Here is a 10,297-nt window from a genome sequence, read left to right on the forward strand (position 1 = left end):
AAAATATAGAGGAAAATTTAGTAGACAATCCAATCAAAATCACAGAGATTTTTGTTGATTATTTTAAAGATGTCCTTAATAATTATGAATCCTCTAATCGAGTAGCACAAGAGGAGATGCTAAAAGAAATTCCTAAGATTATAACTAAAGAAGATAATAAAGATCTCAATAAATCTTTCTCTCTACAAGAGATTAAAACTATTGACATATTAGTCAAGTTTGTTATTAGTGACACACACTTATTTAAATTTTGTATGGCTACCAAGCTCATTGAACAATCTATAGTGTTTGCCATGTAATTCAATAGCCACTGAGCTCTACAATTACTAACAAGTTGTCTGGACAAATTCCAGTAGCTACCGAGAATTTTAGTGGTTACCAAGCATCTATTGAGTTTGTAGTTCATATAATACGAAGCTATTGTAAGTCGAGCTTATGTGTTTACCGAGTGATTCATTTTATGCCAACTTACATAGTATCTATCGAGTCATCAGTGTAGACTGAGTTTAAGACTACTTTAAACTGATCAGTATGGACCAAGCTTCTATGTCTACCAAGTGCATGAAGATGTCAAGTAATGACAATGGGCCTCGAGTATTAGAACTTCACCAAGTCAGTCTTCAGAACTTGAGTGTCTTCATTTGGGTTGACTTTGTGATATATGTGTTAACCTATATACTTTGTAATTTTGCAAATTGGTTTGATGTGTGTGTGTGTGTGTGTGTGTGTGTGTGTGTGTGTGTGTGTGTGTGTGTGCGTGCGTGCGTGCGTGCATGCGTGCGTGCGTGCGTGCATGCGTGCGTGCGTGTGTGATGTATTGTATCATATCAATGATGTATGCAATGAAATGTGTATATAATGCAAGTGCAAGAATTCGAATATAAGCAGCAGATAAAGATTTATGAAGGCCATATCAGCATAAGGAGAAGTAGTGACAAATCTATCATAGAAAGGTGATTAGTACAATCAAGGAATCTCCATCAACAATCTAGCTGTAAGTCAGAGATCTATTATTTCATCCTAATAGGTGAACCTGTCAAAATCCTTTCACAAGGTAGACTTAACAGTCTTTCTTAAATCTCTTAATAGAGTGCATACTTCATTGTGTGTTTGAAAAACCTCTAACAAGGTGGACCTAGCAATCCTAATTGCTCCTAACAAGGCAGATCATCAGAAGTGATCATTGTAAGCCTTAAAAGGCCAACTTTATGCTGCAGTATCGAAGTTTTGTGGGTATCATCCCCACCCCAGTTTTACTTTCTATTTAGAAGGTTTCTGGGTCACCAAATCATTGTGTTCATGTGTTATGAATGTTTTATATTTCTAGTTTGTCATGCATGCAATTAGATCAAATATGATAAACTAAATGGTAGAGTAAAGGTACAAAGTTGTGTCACCTTTAAGGCTGACTAATCAAAATGATTGATTTTGAGTATTCCTATCTAAAAATCAATTTTGTTCAAAGATATGATCTAGATAAATTTATTTTAGCTAAGTTATGTATGGTATCATACTTTTCCAATTGGAAATGTCTATTAAATTAATGTTTTATACTAGTTTTAATCCAATTACTAAAGAAATATAATTATTTCAGAAATCTAACATTTCAATAACTCTTACAATTTTTTATATGATATATTTTTAATAACTTATAAACACCATTTTATAGAGCCCAAAGTCAAGAATATTCTCATATAGAGTTTTAATAGATATAGTATATTATAATTAAAAAATTCTACAAGCACGTATTTTAACGCTTGAAAAGATGTCAATTTTGTGAAAGAAAAAAATAATAAATCATATCATAAAAATTTAAAACTTATATGAAATTCTAGAAGAGAGAGTCCTCTTCTAGAATGTATAATTTTTATTCTGGTTAGAATAGATTTGTTTTGAAAAATGTGGTGGGAGATAAAAACTATTGATTTCAGGGAAGTTGAACTTTGAATGATTATAAAAGTGAAAATATAAGTCTAAAAACAATTTTTATTTTTGAATGTTCTAGATATATATGCTATCTATAACATAGTTTGAGATCAAAGGGAAATAAGTTTATTTCCATATAGTTTTGTGGTGGGAACTAGACCCCAAATTTTCAACGTTTTATAGCAACTAACAAATTATTTATAACAATTATGAAAATATATCAATTCTTAATCCAAAAAATTGTTAAAAATTATAATCCTAAACTTGATCAATTTATACACATTTCATTAGTTTACTTCATTTTCAAATTCTAAATAATAATACCAATTTTATATCATTGAAGGTGAACAGTTGTACTTTTGTTAGCCTTTTCCTTCACAAAAGGGTGACACAGGTTTGTGCTTTGACCTGGTAATTGGATTACTGTAGTTAACATCTATAATTGATAAAGTTTTTGGTTACTGATTCACCCCTCCTCTCTCAATAACCTATCATAATTGAATATTTCCAACAAAAACAACTCTCTTTAATATTAATCCAGATAAATTGCCAGGACCATATGGGTTCCAAGCATTTTTCTTCCAAATGCTAGAAAATTATAGGGGAAGATCTATGGAAAGCAATTGAAGCATCTAGAAATGGGGGGACACTCTTACCAGAAATTAACTATACATTCAATATTTTAATCCCCAAAAAGAGCAAGGCTATAGAACTAGGAGACTTCAAACCTATAACTCTTTGTAATACAATTTATAAAATCTTATCTAAAGCCTTAGCAAACTAGCTTAAAACATTTCTTCTTAAATTAATATCAAAAGAATAGATAAGATTTATTTATGGGAGATCCATTCTAGATGGCATCTCAATTATTCAAGAAACCATCCATTCAACATCTAAGAATAGGGAGGCATGCATGATATTAAAACTAGACATTCAAAGGCTTATGATAAGTTAGATTGGAGATTCCTTTGTAAAACTCTTGAAGCATTTGGATTCTCACACCAATGGATTAATATCATTTATCAGTGTATTTCTACCCTGAAAATATCTCTCCTTATTAATGGTTCCCCAGAAGGTTTCTTTAGTGTCTCTAGGGGGATCTATCAAGGTGACTCTATTTCACCCTTCCTCTTCATCATTATGGCTGAAACCTTCGGGAGAATAGTAAAAATAGCACAATCTAAAAGGAAAATTAACGAAATAAAGGTAACAAAGAATGTTACAAATACTACAAATCATTAATTCATCGATGACACAATATTAGCTAGATTAAGCTCTAAAGAAGAAGCGTAAAACTTCAAAAAATCATAAACAATTACACAAAAGCATTGGGACAACAAATTAATGCAGAAAAATCAAAAAATTTCTTCCTTATTACACCATCAGAAAGAAAAGAATATATCTACAATGAATTATGATATAAGAAAGGAACCTTCCCTTGCAAGTATCTAGGATTATATCTAGAAAAAGGAGCAAAAAAGAATCAAGGCTGGGATCAAATATTAGAAAGAATAGATAACCATACAGTAGCATGGAAAAGAAAATAGTTAACCAAAGCTGGGAGAGCAATGAATGTCAAAGCAGCTCTATTAGCAATACCTACTTATCAACTATCATGTCTTCAATTACCTAAGAATATCAATCAAAGAATAGAAATGAAATTGAGAGATTTCTTTTGGAAAGGTATAGAGGATAAAAAGAAGAAAACACTAATAAGATGGGGAAAAAATTGTAGGCTTAAAGAAGTAGGGGGACTAGGTATTAAAAACCTCGAATGACAGAATGAAGCATTAGCTGCAACACAAGTTTGGTGTATGCATCAAGAAAGAGACAACAAATGGGCAAGAATTATGTATAATGAATATCTGAATGCAGCCAACAACACATACTTTATTGAAAACTAGGAACCCCCCGAAAGGTTTTATAGCATGGAATTTCATGCTAAAATTTCATCCCTTGATTTCAAAATTTGTAACTTGGGATTTAAGAAGAGGTGACAAAGCCCTATTATGGGAAGATTCATGGAATGGGAACCCCCCCCCCCCCCCCCCCCCTCTGGCATATCAATGAACGCTAAAACTCTACTTAGCTCAGTCTGGGGAACCAAGGTTGTAGATTATATACTATATGATCCCTCTAATGTAAAATCCCGATGGAGTTGGAAATCCCTTGACAATAGTAGTCTAATTCCTATAGATTAGGTATATTCTTAGAGAGCACCCAATCAACTATTACAATAGGGAAGACAAGCTCATTTGGGCAGCTTCCAAAGATGATATTAATAAAGTTAAGGAAGGATACTACCAAATTATCAATTCACAAAGGTGGGAAGAATAAATGTGCCATTAAACCTATGTTGGGATCCAACAGGGCTACCTAAAGTAGGTGTCTTTCTATGGGCAACTTCTCAAAAGTGAATCCTTATAGTAGACAGATTCAAAAAATGGGTTTTGAAGGCCTATCTAGATGCATCCTTTGCAAAGAAAACTCATAAACCACATAACATATCTTGTGTTAGTGTAAATATGTTAAGGAATGTTGGGAGTGGCTTAAATACAAGTTGGATTGGACTGCCCCCCTCCCTGGGATGTGGCAAGACCTCCTAACAAGATAGCCTAAAGAGACTAATAATAAAGTATTCAAAAAACTCTGGAATATCACCCCAACTATCCTAGCAAGGGAGATACAGAAGGAAAGAAATAGACAAATCTTCAAGGATGAAGAAATCAAAGCTACATCTCTCTTTAACAAGATTGAAGCAAGTATCACCAAAGTTATAAACTACAATCTTAGAAAAATGACAAAAGAAGGAGGTTCTTTTTCAGATTGGGATGCAAAAATGAAAAAGAATTGAAAACATCTAATTGATCCACCTCTCATATATAAGAAAAAGAATAGTATAGCTAGAAGAGAATGTAGATGGGAACCCCCACCTAAAGGATGGAAGAAACTTAACTTCGATGTATCCTCAAGAGGGAACCTAGAGGAAGTAGGAATCAGGTGTATAATTAGGAAGGAATCCACAAATTGGATAATGAAACAGCTTCAAACAATATAACATAATTAGAAGCAGTACATGAAGGACTAAACCAAAGTATTAAATTTAAAATCAAGAAGATTATTATCAAAGGAGATTCTTAGATCATCCTCAATGCTCTTAAAAAAGGGAAAACCCCTAATTGGATATTAAATTCAAAATTGGAAAAAAACTATAAATCATTTGGACAAATTTGAAGAGGTAAGATTTAATCACATATACACAGAAGGTAATATAGAAGCTAACTTACTGGCTAACAAAGGAAAAAATGGTGAGGAAATTCATTCAGTTAACCAAAATCTAGTTTGATTAGGTAATCATGATTCTTAGGCCGATATTAGCATTCTTCTTCAGAACTAGGATTAATGACCAATTCATAATGTGCATATCCAGTAACAATTAATTCTCATCTCTCAGTTAACCCATGGCATTATGGAACCACTTTTTAATCATTAATCTATCTTGATACAATTTATGTTCTTTTTCACTACTTACGTATTTCTAGATCTTTCTTATCTAAGAAAGCCTTTATAAATTGACATTGTGCCATTTTCTTTCTGCGTTCATTCTATGATGTCTAGTTTTGGCCAGGGTAGGTGTCAGTATGGATACAAATATTAGTCGATATCATGTTATAGAGGTTCGCACTATGGATTTTTGAGGTAATGTGAAGCCTGAGAGTTGGAATCGTTTGCTCAACCCCATAACGATATGAACAAGGTAGCTATTAGTAGAGTAATAGGTGAAGGTGTTTTCAAGTATGTTTTTTCCTAGAGAACTAACAACAACATTATAGGAACATGGATTAGATGCCTAGTTAGGGCTAAAGTTGGGAAATGGGATTATATGACTCTACTATAATGTCTTTGATCCAATTTGGTTGGTAGGTCTACAACAGGTGGTATTCAATATTGATGATAAGCTCAAGATTCCCCTACCGGAAGCATACATGTCTCACCCATCAGGGACCTTTGGGTTAGCTTTTGTGCCTACACGCCCCACATTGGTCATTTGGGATAATATTCTCTTTTTTTGTGAGTGGCCTAGGATGGAAGCTAGGATTCAACTCCTCTTACGTTGGAGAGGCATTCAGAGGATCCCTCCAAAGATTGGCTTCTACATTATCTACATGCTTTCAACACTTACATTCATCTGAAAGTGGACTTTGTAGACTTGGAAGCTATGGAATTTTGCCTACCTAATTTAGACAAATCAAGTAGAGCTAGAAACACTTTTGAATTTCCTCCAGGTTCTAGGGCTAAAGACCTAAAGGAAGTGTTTGAAATCATCACGGTTTTCTAGAAGCAGGATGGAGGATCCTAGAGTGGGTTGTTGGCTTAGCATAGTTGGTTATTTTAATTTCTTCTAGTTCTTCTAGATGTCGAGTAGCCTCCTATTCAATTAGTAAGCTCTAACACTAGGGTTGCTTTCTCAGTTTGTTATTCAAACTCCTTGTTTAGGACCGTGGGGTTTTTTGTTCTTTGGACTTTCGTAGATATAGCTTTATGCATTTGATCTTGGGTAGGTCCCTAGATAGTTTATTGGTTGTCGGATGTATTTTTGGCTTTTGTGGCTCTTATCAATATTTATTAACTTTGATGTATATATCTTATGAATATTACAATAAGCTTTGTGTTTATTTATTCTTTTTCATGTGGTTTTATGGAGTTATCTCTCTTAATTAAGCTCGGTTGGCTTATGCTATTGGTTTGCTTTTTTCAAAGGTGGTTTTGATCATCAATGAACTTGGTTTTATAAATTTGTCTCAACATTATCTCTTTCTGGAATACTCTATTAAAATTTTCGATCTCACTTTGGTGGCATTTATATTTATGAAGTATCCTTTTATCTTTAACCTTAACCCTAGCTTTAAACAACCCATATGAATGTATAGTTTTTGCCTTTTCAATTATATTAATAACTAATCTGGTAGCGTGGGTCATACTATTTGATTTCTACTAACAGTTCTACCTATACTTTTAAGCTGCATTACTTAGTGGCAAGTGAGCAAGGAGTAACAATTTAACCAAGAAAGATAGTAGAGTTTTGCACGCAAACTAAGTTTAGGAGGATCCTGCTTCCTTTACCGTTCACCCCTATCATAGATTTGCTATCAAGGATCACAACATTGTACTGTAAATTTGTAATGGAAATCAAGAGTTGACACTAAACCCTAAAGCTAAATATTGAAAATTGGAGACTAGGGTACACCCCTTTTAATTTTGAAAAATTTAAGGACTTCAGTCCCAAGCAAGGCTGGAGGTTTTCTTCATCGTGCTTTCCTACCAATGCCCGTTTGAACAAAGATAGTTTGATGTATTTTTATTAAGTTAATATAATCAAAAGGCTTCGACTGTTTACTGATCAATTTTTAATTTTTTTTTATAGTTTTTGTAATTCTTCAAAACAATTAAATGAGGACTAATAATTGATTTAAATCAAATAAAATATAAAATAAATAATAAATACTACATTTAATTAATTGATTTCAATACGCAAATAAATTTAAAAACCTAATTTCCAAATATTTTAACAATTAAATTGATTTAATTCAATAAAATTTATAAAGAGAACAATTTTTTTTAATAGTACAAATGTAAATTTGAGTAAAATATACTAATTAAAAAAAAAAAACTTTACTTTTAAAATAAAAAAACTTATTTTATTATTTGAAATAAAGAAAACCTTAAGGTTGCCACATGTGACCTTGCGTATGCGATTTTGCATACCGAGTCATATTCGGTTGGATTGTGTCTAGCCAAAACTGTCTATGTGTCATCCTATTTGGCAGTTTCTATCATGTTTTTTGCAATTCTAAACAACTTTATATTTCGGAGATCAATTTAAACATCAAAATTAGGGTTTCAAAAAAAAAAAAAACCATTGGATAGAGCTTGTAGTTAGAATTATGCACATATAATTATTTTTAAAGGTGACTCAATATCATTTACAATAATTGCAAAATAATGCAAGTAGGTATTTCAACATTGAAGATGATCCGCATTCGAAAAAATATAAAAATTAGTAGATGATACCAATTTTTTTTTTACAAATGATGAGTTGTTATAGAGGAGAGAGTTCTCTTTGACAATATATAACATTTTAAAGGATTAACATGGATTTACTAAGGAAAAGATGGTGAGAACGAAAAACAGTTAAATTATGAAAAGTTCAATTTGGAATAGCTATAACAAGCCAAATATACAATATTTTTGAATCTCTCTTTTTGATAGTTCTGGGTATATGTGTCATCAACAACATACTTCAAATTTAGATGGAAAAACATTTATTTGCAGTTATTTTTTGTGGTGGGAACTATAACCCCTGATTTGCTAAATTTTTTACGCTGTCAAATAAGGTCATTGGAAATTATAAAAACAAACTATTTTCTTTTAAAAAAAAAAATATAACAGACATAAGCTTCATCTATTTATACATATTTCACCAGTTTACACCAACTTAAAATTCAAAACAGAAATATAACTTTTACATTGTTGAAGTTTAACACTTTTTTTGATGTTAGCCTCTTCCTTTGTAAAAGGGTGACACATGTTTGTACTTTTACCCTTAGCAAGTAATCATTTTCCATGTATTCAAAATAATTACTCTAGTTTAATGATACATATTGCAAATTTTGCAATTTGTTTGCAGCACAAAAATGGAAGCAAGCAAAAGAACATAGACCAAGCAAGACCATACAACAGAAAGGTATTGAACTTCTCTCATTTTTAATATTTGTAACTCTTGTATGCTAGAAGTCAACATAGAGAGAATCAATCAATACATAAACATGTCTATTATTTCAAGTAGTATCAATTATCAATGCATTAAAATAGAATTCCCATGTTTTGTGTAGGTCAAAACTAGGCAATCCCATTTCTATATCCACCGATGTCTTGAATGCAAGAAAACATGCAACACTTTTGAAGGAGACATCCTAATTGTATATACAACAACATCAGATAGGGAAAGTGAAACACAAGAAGCGTTGCATACAGTTTTGACATACTTCAGAGCTTGAAAGATAATAATTGTAAATGTCACATGGAATGTTTTAGATTATAGTAAAAGCAGGTTTTGAAGGGACCCCGAAACCCTTTTACAAAAGGTAGAAAGATAAAGCAATAAAGTCCAACCAGGTAAAGAAACCTTCAACAAACTAAAGCACAGAATCAAAATCAGGTTTTACAGGGACTTGAAACCACAAGAAAAGTCCAAGAACAAACTAACCAGGTTTTACAGGGTTAAATAGTCAAAACGAAAGAAACCAAAAACCAGGACTAGAGACCCCAACCAGCAACCAGAACAGACAGAAATGTCACATGGAATGTTGTACAACAATATAAAGATAAGATAGTGTCAGGAACATCCATTCGAATAACAAATTTTCAAATAGCACCTAAAATAAAATATGACAATGGAGATTGTGATTGCATCTTAATATTAAAATATTCAAGCACAATTAAAACTATAGAATGATATTGTCAAGAATGCAAATTCATACCAAGCACCACAATCAAACACCTACTCACAAGCACAAGTAACCATTCCACTGTCACAATAGGTGCCCTAATAGTTACAAAATGTCAATCAAACTCCCAATATGTAGTCAAAATAAAAGATGGGAACGACAATGAGGACAATGTATAGGTAAGAATCACATTCAATGCTTATTCCTTCTATACATCATATGTAATTATTATATATCTAGTTCTTACCCACAAAAACCAACCCTCTTATCAATGACTAGCTCCAAACCAATTCTGCATCTCAAGAAGAATCCGTGCAGATACCAGAGTAGTTGCATGTAGATGAAAGTTCAACAATGTTACTCAGAAACTATGTGTGATGAAATGACATGAAAAAAAACATTTCCCACAGACATTGCTACATTCATCTGCACACTAAAAGATAGAACACTGAATGTCTTTAATGCATTACTACAAACAACACTTCAGATCATCAAATTTTGATAATTTAACACTCATTTGGTAATGAATGCATGCACAAACTACATTAATATCAAAACATATGTTGCAGGTTGATGGGATTCTCAAAGTAGCTAATGCATTTTGAAATCCATTTCATGAATTTTGTTCCCACCACAACTTCAAATTTGAAAATTATGGAATGCTAGAAGAAAAAGCAACTCACTACAATAGATGCAATCAAGAAGTTGCATACGTCTGTTCATTTCTCCTCAAGACTGTGCTCACGATTGATAGTAAATAAATTATCCAATGCCCAAATGATAAGTCCATTGTTGAAGAACAAGTACCAAGACCAAAAGATACAAACGTTGAAGACTATACCCAAGATAAATCAAAGTTGATC

The sequence above is a fragment of the Cupressus sempervirens genome, chromosome 10, assembly GCF_028749045.1.
Source record: "Cupressus sempervirens isolate cs-2001-9-10 chromosome 10, ASM2874904v1, whole genome shotgun sequence".
In the NCBI taxonomy this organism is placed as follows: domain Eukaryota; kingdom Viridiplantae; phylum Streptophyta; class Pinopsida; order Cupressales; family Cupressaceae; genus Cupressus; species Cupressus sempervirens.